The following is a 24,444-nucleotide window of genomic DNA, read 5'->3' on the forward strand; positions in this document are numbered from 1 at the left end:
TTAGCACAGTGATTGACACATAAGACAGTTAATGTTTCCTTCCTTTCCATATTCCTGTTTCACATGGACTTTCCTAATTTCTTTAATCAGACTGCAAGCTATTGGAATGCAGGAGTCATGTTTTCCATTCTTTTTCTATCCTCCACAATATTTTTTAGAGAGTTGGAAATATAACAAAATCATAGAATATTATAGCTGGATAGACCTTGACTCTTCTTTGATTCAGGGTACTAATTTTTCAGATGAGAAAGTTGATTAAAGAGAAAAGTGACTCATCTGACTAGGACTAGAACATGGGCATCCTGATTTCTCTTTCTGTTTCGTCCTGCCATTCTCAATATATAATGAAATAGATGATTGTTAAGCTATGGATCTAGTTGTATATTATGTTTATATAGAAGAGGCTAACTGGATTGCAAGGAGTACTGTGGTATGTGGTGAGAAGGATAAAGATGGAGGAAGTAAAGAAAACAGGTGACATGGGTATCTGTGACCTTGGTCATAAGGAAAAATCAGCATAACATTGCTAAAGATACAATGTCCAAAATTGGACTCAATATGAGATTATTATATGCAAATAATTATCTTTTTTTCTAAGAAGTTCAAATATAGGCTTTGATTCTTAATAATCAAAATAGATTTCATGTTGACCCTCTTTCATTATGGACAAAAACATCTGAAACCAGACTAACAATATAAGAAGATTTTTTTTTTTTTTAAAGGAAGGAAGATATTTTCTAAAAGGAAGTGAATCAAAAACCTGATGAATAATGCAATGAGATATGTCTCTCATTTGCTCTTTCACATCAGGGATAGTTTTTCATTTTTGTCTGTATCTCTAGAATCTATTATAATATATTTTGTATAGTAGGTATATTATACATGTCTCTTTTTTTAATTGAATTGCTAGGAGTGTGTACTTGAGGCAGATTTTGAGAGGAATATAAAGCCAAACTTTCCTTTTATAACTGTTCTCTCTTATATTAATGAACTCCAGTGCTCTGTCTTTGAACATAAACAATTTGTCTCTTTCTTTAAATCTGATTATGTGGTGGGAGGTGGAAGGTCAAAGTAGACAGTAACATTTGTCAAAGTCCAGGGATTCATCATACTTATTACATGTATCCTGAATCAGTAAATATGTTTGTACTCTATATATTCACATATTTATTTAGAATGTTATTTAAATATACAAGAAAATGAATAGAAGTTTGAAAATTCTTTGTTTTACATGAGGGCAGCATTTTGAGTTTGAGATTGATACAAATATCTAACTTTCTTTCAGTTGCTATATTGTTTTCCCTCATAGATAGTAAATTCCACAAAGCATGGGCTAGGTCTAAATTACTCTGAGAAGAACCCAGGTGGTTCAGTAAGAAATGCTTCTGTCTAATGTAACGTTTTCTGTGAAAAACAAAGCCTCTGATTGCTTAATGTTTTGAAATTATTTTTAAAAAGATGAGCTAGGAATCCAATTAGTGTACAATGTGTGCATGATACCTAACTAGGCGTTTGAGAAATGGCATTAGGGTTAGATCAACATGACAATCTGGAACTTAAGACTTTACATTTTTAAGGCCAATAAATACTTTAATAGAAACAAAGCCAGATAAGACTGGCTGCTGGCCCAATAGGAAGTTTTTCACAAAAAGCTAACAAAGACATAATGTTTTAAATCTTTCCTTTATTTTGTTTTAGTAAATAATAATCATTTGCATCTACATAGCAATTTACAAAGAACTTTACATAAATTATGCTCTATCTAGGCTCTTAAAACATGTACTTAGGGTGATGATATTGAGCCAGTAAAACTATAACATACTTGTACTTATTCTGTGCCTTATCACAGAGTCAATTTTTATCAGAATGCAAATTTATTAATCTTTTTGGGGTGGTGATGGGTGGGGGCATAGTGTGGGGTAGCAGAATAGTCAGGAACAACTGGGATTCAAATCCTGATTCTGATGCCTAACAATTCTGTAAAGCTAGGCTTATCTGCTAAGTCATATATGAGTTGTGAGTTGCATTGAAGGAGGTGTTTCTCATTCTAGGAGTTCCCTATGTTGCTGAATAAACAGTTTATTATTTGTGAATATTACATATATCATATAATATATGTGGATATGAATAATAAATAGATAGAATATTAGATATGTATGCATACATACATATAAACACACATGTATGTGTACATGCATAACAGTATATATATCTAAACTTTATAAGTGTATGTTCTAGTCTAATTCAAACAGCTTTCCATCCCAGAGATCTTTCTTAGCTCCACTTTTGGTTAACAGCCTCTTATCTTTCATTTAAGCTGGGTACTGTGTCTCTTTCTGATATACTTATCTTTTTCTATTACATATTATGTTTACTTGTGTGTGTGTTAGGTATACACTAGACTCTGGGAATCATGGTTTATTTAAAATGATTAATATCCCTAATGTCTAGACAATAAGATGAATTAAATTAATGAAGATCACTAATTATGCCCTTGTCATTAAATGATTTTTTCCTGTTCTGATTTTTCTTGACTTTCTATAATATGGGACATTTCTGACCACCTCCTCATTCTTAATCTTGGGTCTTCCCTTTACTCCAAGATACCTGAATAATCTCATGAATTTGTTTTTACATCTCTGACCACTTCCTTTCTCTTCTTCAATTGCCTGTTTATCTTCTTCCTACTATTTGAACACAAATATGTCTCAATAGTCTATATCTATACCTCCTCTTTTTTTTTTCTTTTTATGTACTTTTAAAAATTTTTATGGAATAAAAATACCCATTTTCATAACATAGTATAATAAAAGAAAAATGATTGCACGTGAATCTGCAAATCTATTATGTATAATTTGCTATTCCTTTAGAAATATTATAGTTATTATGTAAAATTTTCTTTTTCTTATTTTTCCCCTCTTCCTCCCCATCCTAGAAATGGCTATATATATATATATATATATGTAGAAATGTATATAATAATTTTACATATATATGTGTATATACATATATATATGTGTATATATACTATATATGTGTACATATATACATATATGTACATATATATACATATATGTGTGTATATACATATATATATGTGTTGTATATATACACACATATATATGTAAAATTATTATATACATATTTCTATGTATCTCTTTTCTTTTGCTCTCTAGCATATCTTTTGGTGATCTCTACTATTTCCATTAATTCAATGGTCATCTCCACGCAAATGACTCCTAAATCTTTATCTGCATCCCAGGATATAGAAGATAATTACAAAATATTTGATAAATGAAAAGTTGAAATAAGCATTTATGAATACTATCTAATTTAACTCAAAACAAAATTTTATTGTCCTCATTTTAGAATGGAGAAAACAAATGCTAAATTAATGTTACCTCTCATGTTTTATTATGAGAGAAAAAAAATGAGAGGAAGGTAGTTAGCATTTATATCGCATCTACTATGTGCCAGGAAATTGTACTAAACACATTATAAATATTCATTTGATCTTTTGAGATAGGTCCTGTTGTTATTACAATTTTACAGACGAGGAAACTGAGGAAGACAGGTTAACTGACATATTGGGTCACACAGATACTAACTATCTGAAGCTGTATTTGAACTCAGATCTTACTGACTCTATTATTTTCTATTATGCCACTTAGGTATTGTGGCATTATGATACTGTGGCAGAAGACAGTAAGAAATAGTCTGACTCAGGATATGGATAAAAAAGGAACATTAATTCTTCTTAGTAGTATATATATATTTATATATATGGCACACACTATAAATATATACATATATATATAGTATGGCATATTCTATATAATATATCTACTATATCAATATAATATGTAATATAGTAATATATACTATAGCAATAATAATATGTAATTAAATTATAATTTAATGTATGGAGTATGGTATATGTAAATAGCATAGTTTTTATTTTATCCCCACTTATTATATTATTAGACTATTGTAATGATGCATTCTAAATAAAAAAATTATATTTTCAGTGTTAATAATTTAATTCTTACATATTAAGAAAGGCTTTATCTTGAGGGAAACATTCTATTTTAACCATGCTTCTGTCTTAAAACTGAGGTTTCCAGCTCATCTTCTTGATTACATTTATAGAGGATTGTGGAAGGATTTATGAGGATACAATAGTGCTTCAATTTTTTATTTTCATTCATTCATTCATTCATTCATTTATTTGTTTATTTATTTGTTCATTCATTCATTCATTTATTTATCTGTTTATTTATTTATTTTTAACAGACTGGCTCCTTTCTTTTCTATGTCCACAAATGATTTAAGGAAATTTTTTAAAAAAATGTGTTTCAGAACTTGAACACGAAGGCACTAGAACCTTCGTGGAAAAAACATTTGCAGGAGAAGCAAGAGGAATGAGCATTAACATCAATTGCCTTTCCCTTTACAATCTTTAACTTTTTAATTTTCATCCTTGACCTCTATTTGATTAGTTGTTCTTCCTATATTATTTTACTGCATCTGATCAGTTCTAATCACAGATCCTTTTCCTCGATGATTGTTTATTAGCTAGGTAGTTTAAAAATATTGACCAGGGATCAGAATTTATAGCATATAGATGACAAAAGACATAACATCCAATTTTTTTTAACTTAATGTTCCAAAACAACAAAGATATTAATTAAGCAGAGAACCTGCCTCTGTTCCTCTGTAGAATGTTCTGTTTGATGCAGTGGTGAGATATAAAATACAATAGATAGTGGTACCTAATTCTTTCTTCAAAAGCCTGCTACAGTCTTCAAACTTTATTGGTAAATTGTATTGGAACATAATCCACAGTTCTAAGTTTATGGATTCCCCTGATGGCTGGGAAACATTCTTCAAAATTTTTGCTTCTTCTTTTGATTTCTAATTTACTATAAAATCTGCTATAACATGAAGGATTGTTATACTCCCATCCATGGATTCACTCATTTACCTCATTGATTGTTAATGTCATCATCATTATGTAAAGGGTAACTGTCTTCCTTTTATGATATTTTCAGTTCATCAGATAACAATATTAATATAAAATTAAAAAAAAAAACCATGCTGGGATAGTAATCCAGTCAATAACCTTCATGCATAGAAGATTGATTTCAATGCTAAATCTTAACATTGATGGATATCATAAATGTATTGAGCCTTTTGGGTCTTTCATATTATATAAACATATTAGATGACAAGCCAATCCTGAGAATCTCTATCTATTTGTGTGTGTATATGGACATGTACTTGTGTAACATATATATATATATATATTATATATATATATATACATATACATACATATACATATACATATATACACATATAATATACCTATTTTTATACTTATACAATACACAATGCATATAAGTATATATAAATATAATATAAATATATACATTTATCTCTCTCTATATGTGTGTATATATATATATATATATAATATATACATACATACATATATATGCTTCTTCAAGTATTCAGAGAAGTCTATCTCTAGTTCCTGTTTTTGGAGTCTAAAAACTATTTTATAGTGTACTTGGTTTCCTGATTTTGTGTTCACTATACTAGAGATATCATACTCTTGCCTACTGAGGCAAAACTCCATGGGAAGGCATCCATGTCTATTTGAGTTTGTCACCACTGCACTACACCATTGATGATGGGGATACTGATGCCATACAACACTTTGTGGAGCTTATCCATGATTACACTAATGAATATCAAATTGAAGTGACTGAATGGAAGAGCTTGTTTTATTCCGAATCCTTCCTGGCCTTCAGGCTTTCAGACTTCACAATCCCCATTCACCAGATGGTGTTAATCATCTTGGAACTAAAGGGTTTTCTTTATTAACAAACTATTAGATATAAGTAGCATGGAAATACATGTTAAGTTGTTCCCATAGAACAGTTATTAAATGACCTTCCTGCTAGTTGTTTCCACCTTTCTCCTCCCTTTCTTTTCCTTTCACCTTTCATATCTTATTTTAAAAACTTTTTGGTTATTCTATACTTGACAAATACCAACTAACTGGAACATTTCTGTATGCAAAGAAGGAGGAGGAGGAGAAGGAAAAAAGGACAATTATAAATTTTTTTCTATTACCTTAAAAAGAGCCCCTTTCCTAGGCCAAAATTGTCTCATCTCCCTGGTTCATGAATCAGTGGCCTGTGATTGCCTCTGCCTCTCCTACAGCATGCTAAAAGAAAGGAGTTGACAGCCATTCCATTTGAAAAGATTGCTTACCTCCTAAGCTATAGTTTCTTATGTGATATTCCTGTATCACATAAGCCTGTTTCAGCAGACAAATCTAACACAACTGTGAGAGAGCTAATCCTTTTAGTTACAAGCTAACTAATTGATTAATATGAAATGGAGAAAGGAAGTAATTTTGATGCTATTCTTCTCTGAGCCTCAGGTTCCTCATTTGAAAAATGTGCAGAGGTCTGAGCTACATCATCTTTATGGTCCTTCCTGTCCTTAAATGCTACAAATCTATAAAATAATGTAGCATACTTAGCTATCCTTGCCTCACTGGGCAGTAGCTCACAGTAGTTTCAGGCTGATATAGCTTTTGTTAGTTTTCGGAGAAAAGCATAAGAATTGAAGTCTTTTACTTGGTGTGAACATAGTATGTGTATTTTAAAAATCAGGGGACAAAGTAGAATAGAAAAAAAATCCACAAAATTTGTTTTCATGCAATGGAGAGAGAGAGAGAGAAAGAGAGAAAGAGAGAGAGACAGGGAGACAGAGAGACAGAGAGAGAGAGAGAGAGAGAGAGACAGAGACAGAGACAGAGACAGAGACACAGAGACAGGAAGACAGATAGAGATAGAGATAGACAGAAAGACAGAGGCACACAGAAGCAGGAAGACAGAAACTGAGACAGAGAGACACACAGAGAAAGAGAGACAGATAGAGACAGAGAAAAACATGTTTCTATTTCTATAGAGAAATAGAGACATGCAGAGAGAGACAGAGAGATAGAGACACAGAAAGACAGAGAAAGACAAAGATAGAAAGATAGACTGAATATCATATACATAATTATATATGTATAAATATTCATTTTGGGGTATATGTTATACATATATGTATACATTTTAGTGCAGTTTCAAGATTTTAAATAAATGCTTAGTTCAATTTCAAGTTATTAAATATATGTGCTCATACATGTTTGTGTGAACATATACACAGGTGTATAAATATTTAAGCATACACACACACACACATATACATGTGTGTATACAAAACATCTCTCTTTTTCTATCTCTTTGTCTCTGTCTCTCTTTAATACCACTGACAGAATCTCAGCAGACACAGTAATGCCCATGGTATTCATGTATGAAGGTTAAAATGGACAAAAGCAGGATTTCATGGATGAGCTATATTTCTGAAAATAACACTTGAAGAAAACTGCAACCCTTTCCTATTTTAAGTGTGATAGAAGTGTCAGTTGTAAATATGCATTCTTCCATTAGATCTATTCTTTAGCCTCACAGCTATGTCAGTATTGGAAGACAGCTGCTAACTCATTGAAATATGCTGGACTTAATGTCATAAAAATCAGTTGCAATTGATGCTCTAATGCTGACTTACTTAATCTTCATACATAATTTATTCATTGTACCCAGCTATTGCTAAATCATTTAAGAACAAATTTTCATTGTGAAGAGTTATGCTATATTACCATATTTTCAAGAAAATAGGGAATCTTTAGAGCATTTTAACAAGTCCTCAGTTTCCATATTCCTCGAGCTTCTTTATTTTATCTTAAAAAACTCAAACAATTTGTGAGCAGGAATTTGCATTTTTTTTCTCTTGGTTTCATTTTATTTCTCATGGTTTCTAAAAAAAATGTTTTAAGGAAACCAGAAAATATTCCACTAAATAAATGTAAAATACTTTCCAAATAACCTAGTGCCATTAGTTGCATTAGTATGATAATAGATGTTTTCCTTCCATCTGAGAGGAGCCATCTCTTCTTCCTCTCAGTACGCTGTAAGAGCTAAAAGATAACAGGAACCACTCATTTCCAAGTATCATTCTGGGGGTCATTTCTGATCTCTTCCACCCTCATTTCATCAGTATATGATTTTTCTAGCCAAGTCAAGTCAGCATGAATTTACTAAGTACTTACTATGTGCCCAGCACTGTGTTAAGCCTTGATATTACTTTGCACAGGTTTTGTATTTCATTATGTATATATTGAACATGAATATAAACTTCTTGATGTTCATTTGTCTCATTTTTATTTATATATTTAGTTCCATGCACAGTATCTTGTTTATAATATGCACTTAGTAAATGTTTGTTGAATTTAATTATGTTTTGTTTATTGAGAATTAATCATTACATATTATAACTTCAATTCCATGTCAGATAGTTCTGATTTGTATGTGTTTCATGTGATCTGGATGTGAAAATTTCAGCTTTAGAAAAACTCTTTGACAAATTCATTTTTAAAAATCATATTAAAATATCATATCCTTATATTTTTCAACTGTTTCCCATTTTTCAACCTTAGATTACATAACCTTCCAAAGCAAATCTCAAGAATAACATCTAAAAGTTGAAAATAAGTTTACTTCCTTGTTGTAGTCATTCTGGTTGAGGTTTTCTATATAAGTTACATTTCCTTCTACATTCTGAAGAAGCCCAAGGGTAAGATATTCAAATGAAAATACAGGCAATTCGTATGATGGCATTACTTCTGTTTGTTGTGCTTTGTTTTATTTTGCTTTTTTTAGTTTTTGGCCATGTGAAGGGGCAGTGCATGGTATGCTATTTTCCACATGGTACTGTTGCAATAAGCATATGGCTTGGTAAGGCTCAATAAGAGAACAATTTTAGATTTTTATTTCATCTACCAATAGATGCCAGCATTCATTCAGTTCCCTCTAAGAATGGCAATTGTTTACATAATAGCAAAATGTTCATCCAAACTCATTGCTGTGACTGAGAAATCATGCCCTTCTTAGAATTTTATCCAGAGTTTTTAACACTCTGCATGTCAGTGCACTGACTTGAATCACAGTTCATTTATATATATATACGTATACACACATTTTAGATAGATAAATAAATAGATAGATCTTTGAGTTCTTTCCTGCACAAATTTTAATCCTTCAAAATTTATTATGCAATTTTTATAGGTATATAATATCATATGTAATAAAAATAAAATCTTTTTAATCTATGAAAATCAGATTTTAAACATGTGCAAAGTAATCAGGCTTCAGAAACTTGCTATCAGATAAATAGGCAATGATAGCCCTAAGACTATACAAGTGCAAATGTACAAGAGATTTTCACCAACGGAAAGAGAATAAATCCTGATTTATATAGTTTATGTGGATTCCTGACTAAATTCTAGGATATATTTTTAAAAGGATAATGAGATTTTTTTTCTTCTAAGTAAAAATCATGATACACTATTATTTTTTCCTTTTTTGAGTAAATTACTAGACTGACAAAGAAGGGAGATACTATAGATAAACTTTTCCTAAATTTTAGCAAGATATTTATCAAAGATTCTTGTGATATTTAAATAACAGAGTAGATAATGTTGGACCTGGAGCAAAGAAATCCTGAATTCAAATGTGGATTCAAGATTCTTATTAATTATGTATCTTTGGAAAAGTCATTTTACTGCTTCCTGCCTCTAATTCTTCATCTGCAAATGACAACACCTACGTCTCAGGTTTATTATGAGGATAAGAATAAGATAACATCATGCTTTTCAAATCTCAATGTGCTATTTAAATATTTGTTATTATTGTCACTAGTCAGGAGTCATCACTCTACACATAGTGGACATTTTGGCAAGAATGATAGTGATTTTCTGGCTCCTCAGACTTGGGAATGTAAAAACAACAAAAGTGTTTTATGAACACTATCTGAAAGTTTTCAGTGAAGATGAGGGTTAAAAAAAATCCACCTTTATTCCTTATGTCCATTCATTTTTGTTTTGGATAGTTGCAGATTTATGACTCCCGACTGGAAAGCTGTTGAGCCATCATCAACATATAGGATTTTATTTTTCCAAATAATAATTTCTAGCAATTATATAATTCTTTAAGATTTGTAAAGCACTTTGCTTATGTTACTTATCTACCTTACCATCCTCAAAACAATTATCTGGCGTAGGATCTATTATCATCCTCATTTTACATATATGGATATAGGGGTACAGACAGCTTACATTATTTGTCCAAGTTCACACAAATAATAGTTGTCTGTTGCAGAATTGTCAAATTTTTCTACTGAGTCTAAAGCTTTATTTACTGTGCCACCTGGATTTTGCTGTATAAAGGGAAAGCTGAATGCTCTCTAATGCTGCTAGCAACTATAGTCAAGAATAAGAACATATGTCTCCTTTGAAATCATCTGAGAGAACCATGGCTGGTGGATTTTTCAGAGGCTCACCTTTTACCCTAAACCTGGACAGTTGTATCTTTATAGCCTTTGAGTCAATTTTACCAAACTACATAAGTATTTTACAAGTCTTTTTTTTTTTCTTCCAATTTTTAGGATTGTTTTACTATACAACCACCTATTTAGACAGTGTTTGATACTAAATGATAGGATATGAGCAGGAAAAGCTGATTCCCTTTGCAGCACCTGAAAATTAATATCCAGTACTAAAATAGTCTTGCTATGTATTTCCCTAGTAAAACTATATCTGGCATGTGGTACTCATCTCTGGGTGCCACATTATAGAAGAGGCTATTATTATTCTGGAAAATGTCCAAAGGGAGGTGATCAGAATAGTTATGGGCATTAAGATCATGCTATGTGAAGTGGTATTGAAGGAAGTGGGGATGGATTAGCTGAGGGAAGAGAAGATTTGTGGTGGGGTGGTGGTAGTGGGAAGGAGTAGGGAGGGATAATTGTTATCTTAAAGCATTAAAAAGATTTTTATGTGGACTCAGGTTTATTTTTTTCAAATTTCTTCCCCAGAAGGCACAACCAGGAACAATGGGAAGAAATTTGAAAAGAATCTAATTTAGACTGTTATGAAGAAAAACTTCCTAAAAATTAGATATTTACAAATGTAGACCAGACCAGTTTGGAAAGTAATGGGAAGCCCCTTATAATATTTAGGCTGCTTGGCAGAATATTATAGACGGTATCCTTTTTGGTTGGGCTAGGTAGTTTTTGAAGTCCTTTTCATTTTGAGATGTGACTGAGATACTCTGAAATGTCCCAAGTCTAAAATGCCAGACCAGAAATAAATATGCTTTTTTCAGAGACTCCTGACATAAAAGTCTTGGGTACTTTTCCAGAGAGTTTTCTTTTATCTCTTGGCATATACACCTCAATCCAAGAGATCTGGAGATAATTTTTGCATGGCACCACCTGTTCTACTGAGATCTATATCTTACTTATAAGCATACACTAATCATGATATAACAGAAAAAAAAAAAACATTATTTGCTTGTTTTTGTTTTAAAGAATAAAACACAAGAGAAAAACTTTATGAGAAGTCACTGGTCCATAAGATGACCTTCTGTAAGTCTAGAAAATAGCTTTCATTCTCTGATATGAAGTTTGTTTTAGGTGAATAAAGCCTATTTTTAATTATTGAGTTTTTTTTTTTTTTTTTTTTTTTTTTCTGTTCTACCAGGTGAGCCACAAACATTGTCTTCTGCTATCTTCCTCTCACATTGTTCTCTCTTGAGGTCAAGTTCTCTCAAGCAGTTTCTTGCTGTTTCCAGGTGGATGCTCCAGGTGTGGTCCTCATTTGCTCTTTGCTTATTATACATCATGAACTCCAGACTTCCCTCTTTCAGCTGGCAGTATGGCTTTCTTTGAAAGGCAGGGGGAGGAGATTCAAGAACTCTCTGTCATTGTGTATGACCTCTTCCAACAAGTCTAGGAGCTAAAATGTTGATAAGATTTTTTTACAGATCTCCCTGTAGTATCACAGAACTAGGGATGTAGTACCTAATCAAAGAGATACCTTTTTACAGATGCTATTTTTTTTTTTTTTTTGGCTATTGTTTTTGTTTCAGTTTCTGAATAGTCTTAAGCAGAAATAGGAACTCATTTTCATGGGAATCTGTGTCATAACAAACACCAGGTTCACGTTAAATTATGAGTACAAATTCTCTGATATCTATCTTGTATTTTTTTTCTCTTTCTGAAATTAGGTACAAGTATGTTCTTTTCAAATTCAACACTACCCGGACCCATTATTCCTTTCCTCTATTTAAACAATTGGGTGGGATTATTCAAATCATCCCAAACTGTTAGATATTTCTTCTAGTTAACTTTGCATACTTATAATACTTATAGCTGTTTTCAGTGGATGCCTCAGTTTATTATCTTTCTCCTGTTAGTTCAATGTCAGAGAGGGAAGGGTTATCTTTCTCCCTCCCTCCCCCTCTCTCTCCCTTCCCCCTTTGCTCCTTCCTTCCCTTTCTCCCTTTCTCCCTTCCTTCCTTCCTTCCTTCCTTCCTTCCTTCCTTCCTTGCTTCCTTCCTTCCTTCCTTCCTTCTTTGTTTTCTTCCTTCCTTCTTTCTTCCCTTCCTCTGTTCTTTCCTTCCTTGTTTTCTTCCATCATTTTATGTTCCTTTCTTCCTGTCCTTTCCTTTCTTTCATTGTCCATTCTTTGTTTTTTTCTTCTATATTTTCTTGTACTTTTCTTGTATCTTTTTAATATGTATTTTATCATGTCAATCTTATCCTATTATAAATATGTCTTCCAAGGCCACTTTTGTGATCATAAATTGTCCTAGCTATTTGCTTATATGTATCAGTTGGCTACATATGATCTCTTATTGAAATGGTCACCTAACAAAATAATATACAGGGTTTAAGCTTCATATGGGGAGGGAGAATACTGAGAAAGAACAGAAACAGGATGTTTTCTAGAAGGGTACTGGCAGGCTGCTGGCAACAAATTATAAAGATTGAGACACTGAATATGTTAGGTATCAGAGCAGTGGAATGGAAGATGGTAATGCTGGAAAGATACTTAATACCAGTTTCACTGGCTTTCCAGCCTTGAGAGTAGGAAATCAATTAGGTCACTATAGCAATGATTGGTGAGACAATATTCCAGCCGTAAAATATTCTAGTGACCTCAGTATAGTATTAAAATACCTGAGTGAACCTAGAAAATGACTTCCAGGAAACCACTTAATCTAAGAATTATGGCTGATTTCATGAGCTTTTGAATATATGTATATACATATTTTTGCTGTCTGCCCCAACACTACTGATTGATGTAACATTATAAATAGCATGGAGATTGGTTTCCTTGTTACTTTCAAATAACTTTAGTGAATAAATCAGTATAATTTCAAATTATTTCTATATTAATAAATCAAAAGATTTTGCTTAACAATAGAAATAATTTAACTATAACTTTAGAATGCATACCCAATGACCTTGAAATATTTGCTCCCAGATTTCCTTTGTCACTATTTAAGAATATAAAAATGGTGACTGAAAATGTCTTCATTGTTGCACAACTTCAATTTAATTATAAAAGACTTATTTCCTTCATGTCTCTGTTAGGCTTTTAAAGAATAAATGGGCTCTAGCTTGAGAGAAATTACACATTTAATCTTTTTATTTTCTAAAATACTTACCTTGTAAAAGCTATTTTTGCATTAATGGCAAGAAGAACTAGATTGGTACATATGGATAGCCTTTATTTTTCATGTCTAGATTGGTCTATGTCCCCCTAAAAGCCAATGACACAAAGTCCATGGCTTATGTGGAATTAATTTAGGAAGAAGGAAAGAACTGTGAGAGAACTTCTCTCTCGAGTAAGCAATGTGTCACTTAAAATACAGCATTTCCATTTAGGAAAACGGATTGCACTGTAAGTACTGGGCAGCTGGCAGAGATGCAGCACTTTCCGTAGGTTTGTGCTTGATGAGCATTCCTCCAATGTTTCCTTACTGATTCCCTCAGATTTGAACCGAATGGAATTCTGCAGCCCCACATTTTTCAGAACTAAGTATTGTAGCAAAATGGTTAGCATTGCAAGTCAGGACATTTGGAGAAAATACTTTCTAAGACACTCAAATTGTTATTTACAAGAAATATGACTGCTTGATGAGAGGTATACCTGATTTGAGATTTGAAATAATTTCACATTGGCAATAAAGAGGATGCACTTTATGCCACATATTTGTGATAGCCAGTGCTTTATAATGATCTGGCAACTGATATTATGTTGTGCATATTTATGAAAAAAAATCCTATCTGTCTTAAAATGATTTTGTTTTATTCAAATGCTTAAGACCAAATCTTAAACTCTAAGAGAAACAGAGTGGTTCAAGGCTAGAGTGCTAGATTAGGAATCAAGAAGACCTGGGTTTAAATGACATGGCAGATATTTCTAAGCTCTGTGTAACCATTGGTGAATCATTTACCCTCACTGAGCCTCATCTTTAAGTGAGAAGGTTGGGCCAGATGACCTATAAGGTGCCTTTTACAGGAAGACATCTTCATGAGTTCAAATCTGACTTCAGATATTTACTAGGTATGTGATCCTGAGCCAAGTCTTAACCCCATTTACCTTACTTTCTTCATCTGTAAAATGAGCTGGAGAAGGAAATGGCGAAGCACTTCAGTATCTATAAAAATAAGCCCAAAATAAGGTCATAATAATTTTGTTCATGACTGAACAAAAAAGTATCTCTAAATTCAAGTATGTAATCTTATGATAAAATAGAAAATTAGGGATTGAAGTTCATTATGTTAAATAGAAAACAATTTAATATTTTATATAAAGTTAGTTTTATAGTACTCTATTCAGTACTTCAGTATTTCTAAGGAATGAGGTTAGATTGTTTCTGCTGATAGTATACATTCTTCTATCACCTAGGTTGTAACCTGAGTCATCCTCAACTTCTCATTCTCTCTCAGAAAAGTAACTCCTTCATCTGCAAGTCATTTGCTGGCTGACTTCATCTCTACAACATCTCTCACATCTGTCCCAATTTCTATGCATCTTCTTTTACCTGGTCTGTTATGTTAATGAGAATTTTTCTTAAGACACTTCCTTCTCCAACACATTGTCTATGTATCTGTCTAAGTGATATTCTTGAAGCCACAGGTTTACCAATATCAGTCCCCCTACTCAATATCTAATTCTAGTGATTTTCTAATATCATTTGGATTAAATACAAATCGCTTTCATTGTCATTTATAATGCTTTACAACCTCTAACCTACCCTGTGCCTAGGTAGCCCAATGGATACAGTGATGGATACGGAGTCAGGAGGTTCAGAGCTCAAATTTGACCTTAGATATTTTGTGGCTGTGTGATCCGTATAAAGTATTTGCACCTTCTATGTTCATTATCTACACCTTGAAATAAGAATGCTAAGAATCCATTCAGCTTTTAAAAAGCAGGAGGTGGTATGTCCTGATTGTGGGCCTGAAATTAGGAAGACCTGAGTTCAAAACCTGTCTCATATCTTGATATGATGCTGGGCAAGTCACTTGACTTTTGTTTGCCTCACTTTTGCCACATAATAGAACCTCCCTTGTTAAGCAAATTAAGTAGTTGAATAGAATGATGGATTTGGAACCATGAAACCCTTTAATTAACCATGGAATCCTATATCACTTCAACCTCCTTAAGCCTCCTCCTTAAGCCTCAGGTTCCTCAATTATAAAATGGGAGTAATAACAGCACTTACTTTCCAGGGTTGTGAAGATCAAGTAAGATGATATTTATAAAATACTTTGCAAAACTTGAAGCATTATTTACATGCAAATTATTTTGTTTTTAGCTATTATAATTGCTCTTCATGCACCTTGAAGTTCAGAAAAATCAGGTTTCTTTCTGTCCCTCATATACTCACTCCATCAAAATGACATTGCATGCCTACAGCGAATTCTTTCTTCATCTTTTTTGTCTTTGAATGGCTAGTTTCCTTCAAACCTCGACTTAGACGCTATCTTCTATACAAAACTATTTTCCTGATCTTCCCTGATACAAGTTGCTCTTCTCATTATCTCATATTATTTTATATATAGTAATACCCGAAACCCTATTCCACCCATTCAAGCTAATTTGAGCATTTTCAAGTCAGGGGACTTGAAGTCAGTTTTGTTTTTGTAGCTGGTCCAGTGCCCGTCATTATGTAGGAACTTAAGAAATGTTTTTTGAGCTTTAAAATGAGGTAATTGGGTCTCTCTTGCTTACAAATTATACTTGGCTTGCAAAAACACTCACTATAAAATGAACCAATAAAAATAAAGGGCAAACAAATCTATTTTTAAAGGAATAGAAAAAAATAGGTGTTCCTGGCATAGTGGACAAGCTAATTACGGAAGCTGAGCCCTAAATCTAGCTTTGAGTTTACTGACAGCTAAGGCAAAAGGGAAACACATTGGCTTATACAATGCTTGTCTGAGAGATATGGAATTATGTAATAGTTCTCTTCAACTACAGTTTTACAAAAGACACACAAAAACTCTTTAAATAACTATTTCTTCTTATCAATTTTATATGCTAAGAGAAAAAAAATGTGAGCATAATGTTAAATCTTAACTCTGTGAAGACATTTCTACAGTGTGCTGAAATGATATGGCCTTGCTACTTTGTTTCCTGATAACAATAACTTTATTATAATGAAGTGATTTCTAGTTTACCAAGCATTTCATATACTCAGTTTCTCATTTGTTTTCTTCAGTAGACTTATGAGATATATAACATAAAATATTGTATAACAAATGTTGCAAATGAGGAAATGTGGTCTGGTATTCAGAGGGGTTAGTGTGACACTAGCCTCTCTGCTCTTGTTACTTGTGGCTCGGGGAATTTTCATTGGCTTTTGTCCTTCCTGGCTATATTTTCTAACCTCTTCCTTCTGATTTCCCCGGTTTCCTTCAAGACTCTATTGAAATTGGACTTTGTGCAGTAAGCATTTCCTAGTTTTCCTTACTCAGATCATTGCCTATTTATCCTATATATATTATGTTTGTACAGAGTTGTTTACATGTTGTCTCCCAGGTCCTCGTGTTTACATGATGTCTTGAGGGAGTTTTTGGTTAGTTTTGAATGAAAGTTAAATCAAGGTCGCATTCCCCAATGAGTGCTGAAGTGCCAGTATACTTACTGTGTTGTTGATTAGAGAGGTACTCAGGTGCTTTAGATAACAAATATGTTAGTAGCAGAACTGGCACTTTGCTATTAAGTTTAAGGATCTGACTTATATTTTGACCCACATGAAAGTTACTGCCTATAGAGCTATTATTTCCCTCCAATTTTTTTTTTTTTTTAATCTATTCACACACTTGGGTAAGTACTTGGCCAGTCCTTTAAGGAATCAGAATTTGAAATAAGACATCATGATTCTAAGCTAATATTCTTTTCATTTTACCATATCACCTTACATATAAAGATTAATAAACTCTGGGCTATCAAAGATTCCTGCATTTCAAGTTACGTAGATGATATGACTTATAAAGACTTAAAATAATATAGTTTAACCCTTATTTGATTAAGAATCTCCTAGACAACAACTTTATAAAGTGATCATACAGCCTGTTTGAATGTGGCTAATGAGGATATCTAATATTTCCTTTGTTGCCCATTTTACTTGTTGATAGTTCTAATTGGTAGGCATATATTCCTTATATATAGTCAAATATACCTTGCTGTAACTCACATGCTTTGACCATCACTCAGAAAATACTTGTTCTCATCTCATTTTCAATTTATAAAATTCCTCTTTTTTCAGTATGAAACTCAAAATACATTTTCTACAACTTTCTTGATCCTCTAATCAGGGGTCCTCAAACTTTTTAAATAGGGGGCCACTTCACTGTCCCTCAGACTGTTGGAGGGCCGGATTATAGTAAAAACAAAAACTTTGTTTTGTGGGCCTTTAAATAAAGAAACTTCATAGCCCTGGGTGAGGAGGATAAATCTCCTCAGCTGCTACATCTGGCCGAGGGCCATAGTTTGAGGACCCCTGTGTAGTGCCCTCCCACCCCACTACCTTGTTGAGGGCAATTAACAGGTCTCAAACATGTCAGTTAGATAGGGAGATGTCTGCCTCAAAGGTATGAACTCTTCCTCAGTGGAATGGACAAATGAGAACAATTTGTTCCAAAGACTTATGCAATGCATAGACATCAGATGTCAAAGATGCTAAGGCCATCCATTGCATCTGGGTCACCAGTGGCTTTAACTTTTGTGTCTTGGCACTGGATGTTGATGTTTCTGAAAGAGAGAGTGAGGCTGATGACTTCATGTAATTCTGCTTCATTTAAATCCAATTCACTTACAAGTTAAGATGTCATCATGTGATATCATTTTTCCTCTTCAAAAATGGATAATAGAACATGATATTTAACTATATTGCATTTGTTACTACTTTGCTATAAACATTTAAAAATTTTTGGAAAGGTTAATTATTTAGTTTTTAAAATATTGATGTTTCTCACTAAAAGTCATCATAAATACCTTTTACTATATATTTTTATAGCTATTTCTCAAATTTTGTAAATTTTGATTAGTTGTGACTCAGTGATGGACTGCATTTGAGATTTTAATCTTACGATCACCCAAAAATTGAAATATACATAATATTTTTGATGAGACTCTGCAAGAAAAAGTCTGATGGAAAGATCAAGTAACTAAAGTGACCAAGCAAGAAGGCCGCTGATTTACTAGTCTGAGAAGTCGTCTTAGAAACTGTTAAATATGAAACTATTTTTGATAATGATATGGCATGCTGGCTTAATAAAAAATAAAATAAAATGTACTAATGAAATGTTTTCAAACTACATAAAAATAATTTACTTTTGTAAATTTGTAACATTTGTCCTTCTGAAGTTATTAAAGCTTAAATCTGCACTAAGATTTTTGAAACATGCTGTATTTATTATTTTATGCCTATATTTGTCTTCTTGTATAGAGTACAAGATCCTGGAGAGTAGGATTTGCTTTATTCTTTATAATTTTATATTTAGTGCTTAATAAATACGTAGGCATGGATTGTTTCTAGCTCCCTCTCCTAAAGTATTTTTTTCTCTAGGCAGCATACCTCTCTTCACTAATTTTAAAGTAATCCTTATATGGCATAGACTGCAGAAATCTTACCATCTTATTTAGCATTTCTTAAGTATGTTCCAGGGTAACTAAGTGGCTCAGTAGATAGAGTGCTAATACTGGAGTCAGGAAGACTCATTTTCATTAGTTCAAATCTGACTTTAGACACTTACTGTGACTTATTGTGGCACTTACTGTGACATGTGACTCTGGGCAAGTCACTTCACTTTGTTTGCCTTAAGTTCTTCATCTATAAATTGAACAGAAGAAAATGCACTCTAATATCTTTGCCAAGAGAATCCCAGATGAGGTCATAAAGTTAGATATAACTTAGAAATGACTAGATAACAAATGTGATCCAGCTTGTTTATAATACCTTTGCTAAAATTTGGTGCTGAGAATGGAACACAATATCCAAGGTGCCTCTGATGAGGGTTTATTATGTCAATAGCTTCCTTTGTGCTGACCATGATAAGCCTCTGAATGTTGTCTAATATAACACTACTTTTTCTAGTTGCTTTGTCAAAATATTGATTTTTATTGGTCTTGTGGTCCACTAAAAACCTCAGATATTTTTCCAAAAGAATTGCTGTCTACACCTACCATCCCTAATCTATTCTTTTGAAGTTGGGTTTTTGAACATAAAGGTAGGACTTAACATTAATTCCTATGATAGTTCATGTTATCTGAGCTGGTGTGCTTAAGTCCTTTTGGATCCTGATTGTGTTAGTTATTCTTCTTAGCTTGGGACACAAGCAGACTTTGTAGGCATATCATTTATATTTTCAAGTAAAATTGTGAAAAAAAAAAATAGGACAAAGGACAGGTACCTGAAATACTTTATTAGTGATCACAGTCCATATTGATTCGGATGGGTTAATGACTCCTTGAATATGATCTTGAACAAGTTTCAAATTCACTTAACTGTACTATCTTAGAAATACATTTTCTATCCTACCCATAAATTAGCATAAGAATTTTTTTCAAATGCTTTGTTGGTAGTGGGAAAATATATTTACAACATTCTTTCAGTCTCCTGTTCAGGTCTATTTTAAAAAAATTGACCTGATTAATTCACTGGTATTGGACATTGCTGGCAATTATGTTTCTTCTACTTGTGTACTTTCTACTAATTGAGTATCTAATCTGCAACGCATAGTCCTTTTTTTTTCACTCACATGTAAAGATGATTTTCAACTTTCACTTTTGAAAGATTTTGAGTTCCATTTTTTTTCTCTTTTCCTTGACTGCTCAAGACAGCAAGCAATCTGATATGGGTTATATATGTACAATCATTGCATATATATATTTCCATATTTGCTAGTGAAAGGAAATAAACCACAAGAAACAAACAAACAAACAAAAACAGAAAAAAGGCGAAAATAGTATTCTCAGTCCACATCTGGATGTGGATGGCATTTTCAGTCCCAAGTCTATTGGAATTGGCTTGGATCACTTTATTGTTGAGAAGAGCTAAGTTTATCATAGTTGATCATCATACAATTTTGCTGTTGCTGTATACAATTTTCCCCAAGTCCCGCTCACTTCACTCAGCAACAGTTCATATAAATATTTTCAGGCTTTTTTGAAATCAGTTTGCTCATCATTTCTTGTGGAACAATAGTATTCCATCACATTCATATACCACTACTTAATCAGCCATTCCTCAATTGATGGGCATCCACTAAATTTCCAATTTCTTGCTACCATGAAAAGAGTTGCTACATGTGGGTTTTTCCCCTTCTTTTATGATCTCTTTGGGATATAAATCCAGTAGTGCTAGATCAAAGGGTATGCACAGGTTTATAGTCCTTTAGGCAGAGATCACAATATGTAGTCTTAAAAATTTTCTGGGGTGCATGAAGAGGTTAAGTGAATTGACTAGTATAACACATCTAGCAAGTATTAGAGGCAAAAAGAGATTCCAGATCTTCCTGACTTTTAAGACAGAACTACCTTTATTTGATATGCCTTATTATCTCTCTTGTCTTATTACCCAGTCAAAAAAAAAAAAAAAAAGAAATGAAATTAGTCCAGTATAACCTGCTTTTGGAGAGGCCATGCTAGCTTTTTTGGTGATAATTGTTTTCATTTCTAAATGCTTATCACATCTTGATAGATAGAATCATTATTAATTCAAATAACAAAATTATTAGCTTATCTAGTTTTAGCATTGAAAAAAATTCAACAGATACCTAGATAATTGGTCTCCTCTCCCTCATTACATACAACATTGTGTTTCTATGGTAATTGTGATCACAGAAATATTTTCCATACAATCTGAACTATTTCCTCCCTCTGTCTAGGTTGTCTATAGTAATAATCTGCAATCGTATTCTGTACCTTACTTCTCCATTGATCATTACACAATTTCTCCCTTGGACTCTTCCTCTAAGTCTCAGTGATATCTGTAAGATCAAATTTTATTCCTTGTCAGTATCCCTGATTTATCTTGTTTGTTTCACATACTTGTGGGTTTGTACATGTGATTCTTTCTTTCTTTCAATCAATCACCAAGCATTTATTAATGACTGACTACATACAAAGCACAGAGTTAAGGACTGAAGATTTAGAGAAAAAAGATATCCCTATCCCCAAGTAGTTTAAAATCCTTGACTTTGCACAGACTGTTCTCAGTGCCTGAACTGCTTTCCTTTATATGACATACTTTTGGTTTTTTGAATATTTTTGCTGCATCCACCTTCTTAGAAAATTTTACATGTAAAGATAACTTTTAAAACCTCATTTTACTTCACTACTGGATAAATTTTATAACAAACTTTTATATAGATAAATAGAGAATTCATAATATTTTAAAATTTGGATTATATATGTATTGTTATTCAGTTGTGTCAAATTTTTAAAAAAATTTACTTTAAAAGTATATTTCCAATGTATGCGGACACACACACACACACACACATACACACACACACACACACACACACACAGACTTCTATATGGTTTTCAGCTTTATTTTTCGTATCATTTTGAATTCCAATTTTTTCTCCCTTCTTATATTCTTTCTTCCCATGTTAGTAAGCAATCTGATATAGGTTTATATATGTCCATCAATTTTAAACATATTTCTATATGAGTCATTACAGAAAAGGGATAGTATTTTTGATCTTTCAGTCTATCTGTGAGCATATGGTAGATAATATACCTGCCATGCTTAAGAAAGTCTGAGCTTAGTTTTGGACATGTCTATTTTGTCTTTTTCCTATCTTATGACTAAGTATCTATCTTACAAAAAAAAAAAAAAAAGAATGTATAGATTTGGAGGCAACCTTGTGAGCTCCAAAGGACTGGAATACCTGGATCCTTTTAGCCAGAACTAACTGGCAAGACTAAGACAGAGTCTCTGTAAACTAATGCTCATGGAAATGCTCATGGAAAATATGACCATTAGTAAAAAGATGGGTATGCAACTGGTCCAAATTGGAAGAAGACATTGACTGGGAATTATTTAGATATTGTAGAACCAAAGCACAACATAACAATGTCTATTCAGCAATCTTGAAAGCTGTTTTATATTTTTATGTTGTATGAATAGTGACATTCCAGAAAAATATAAATGTATATGTTGAATTATAGCAACATATTTTAATTCATTCTTCTAATTTATCTTGTGGATCTTTTTTGTTTGTTTGTTTGTTTTTCTTTTGCCATTTTTGTTGTTTGTAAGAAGTAAATAAATTTACTCCACATTTAATTCATATTGCATTGAATTCCATTCCTATTCTTCCTTTTCAGGGAAACCTAGGCATGAACCTAAACTTAAATTCTTGTTCTCCAAGGTGTCAGGGAAGAAGTTTAAATGAGCCTATAAGTACAAGAAAGGAAGTCCTAATGTTTGTTATTAGAGGCTGGTTTTCTCAGGACTCAACCTAATTTGGTCCATGTGCATAGGTAGAGAAGACTCTTTAGAAAAGAGTGTGTATGTGGTGACCCTTATCTTCCCTTCCTTGACCTTATCTTTCCTTCCCCTCCCTGTTCCAATATTGGCACAAATAGGTAATGACTTGCACAAGGTCACTTACCTAGTATGTATCTCAGGTACAATTTAAAACCATGTGCTTCCATTTCTATGTCCAGTTTCCTTTGTCCTATATCATGTTGTCTTTGCATACCTCCTCTTTTGTTTTTTTGTCTAATGTTATACAAATCACCAATTTGTCACATCTGCCTCATTTTCTATTGCGAAATAAAATTTCTGATTAACTTACTCTATTCCTAAATGTATACAGTAAACATTTCATTTAATGTGTTTATTCACATCTGGTTTTCCAGATGTTTACTATAATAATTCTGCAAACATAAGTAAAGGAATTTTATGTTCACAAAGGAAGATCCAGCAATAGGGCTATAATCAAATAATGAATGACTTTTTTCTCTTTTTTTGGCAATATACATGGCTTTAAATGTTAATGGAATTTTAGGGTCTTGAGTATGAAAATAGATTTGTGGATTTCAGGCATACATTGATATCTTAGCTTCATTGGGAAAATTCCAGGGGATTTCAGGTACATGGAAAAGAAAAAAAGTGATAGGGCTTGTTAGAACTGGAAGAGAGATTATTTTTGTCCTAGCAATTGACAGGAGAAATCGAATTGGGTTCAAATTTGGAAAATTAAATTAAAAAATAGCACAATTAGATAAAATAATTGTAAGGTAGAAAGAGTAGTTAATATTATATGGTACAAAAATGTTGAAAACTAGAGGTTTCAATCCCTATGCAATGAATGATAGGACACATTTTAAATGCTAAAATAAACTTCGTGCTTGTGATATTGAGAAAATTGTCTTTGACACAAAGTGTTTGAGATGACATGCAGGAAGACATCATAGTTGTCAACAGAACTATTTTAGTGACAATAAAAATTTGATTTTGTTTTTGTCATCTTTAATAATGATAATTTAAAATGACTAACATTTTAAAAATATATGAAATTTGATTCTACACAATTGTAATATTAACTGATAGGGAACTTTTAATAATATATTGATTGAATATAAGGTAAATATATAACTTGTAATGCTTTTTCTTCAATAAAGAAAGGGAACAGCACTTTGGATCAGGGATACCTTTATGGAATAGATAATAATGCTGCAAGCTTCTTGATGTATGGGATGCATATTTATGCTTTTAAAAAAAATCTCCCTCATTGCATAGTAGAATACAGGGTATAAAGTAAGAATGCAATAAATTCTTATAAGTTAGTCTTCTTTGGCTTTAAATAAAATGCCTTTCTTCTCAATGGTTTTTTATTTATAAGGAGATCACTAGTCAAACATTAAAAGCATTTTGCTAATTATTAAGAATAGCTGAGGACATCAAGATACAGATACTTGTTTGTAGGCTTTGGCTGCTA

Source organism: Sarcophilus harrisii, chromosome 3, assembly GCF_902635505.1.
Source record: "Sarcophilus harrisii chromosome 3, mSarHar1.11, whole genome shotgun sequence".
Lineage (NCBI taxonomy): Eukaryota > Metazoa > Chordata > Mammalia > Dasyuromorphia > Dasyuridae > Sarcophilus > Sarcophilus harrisii.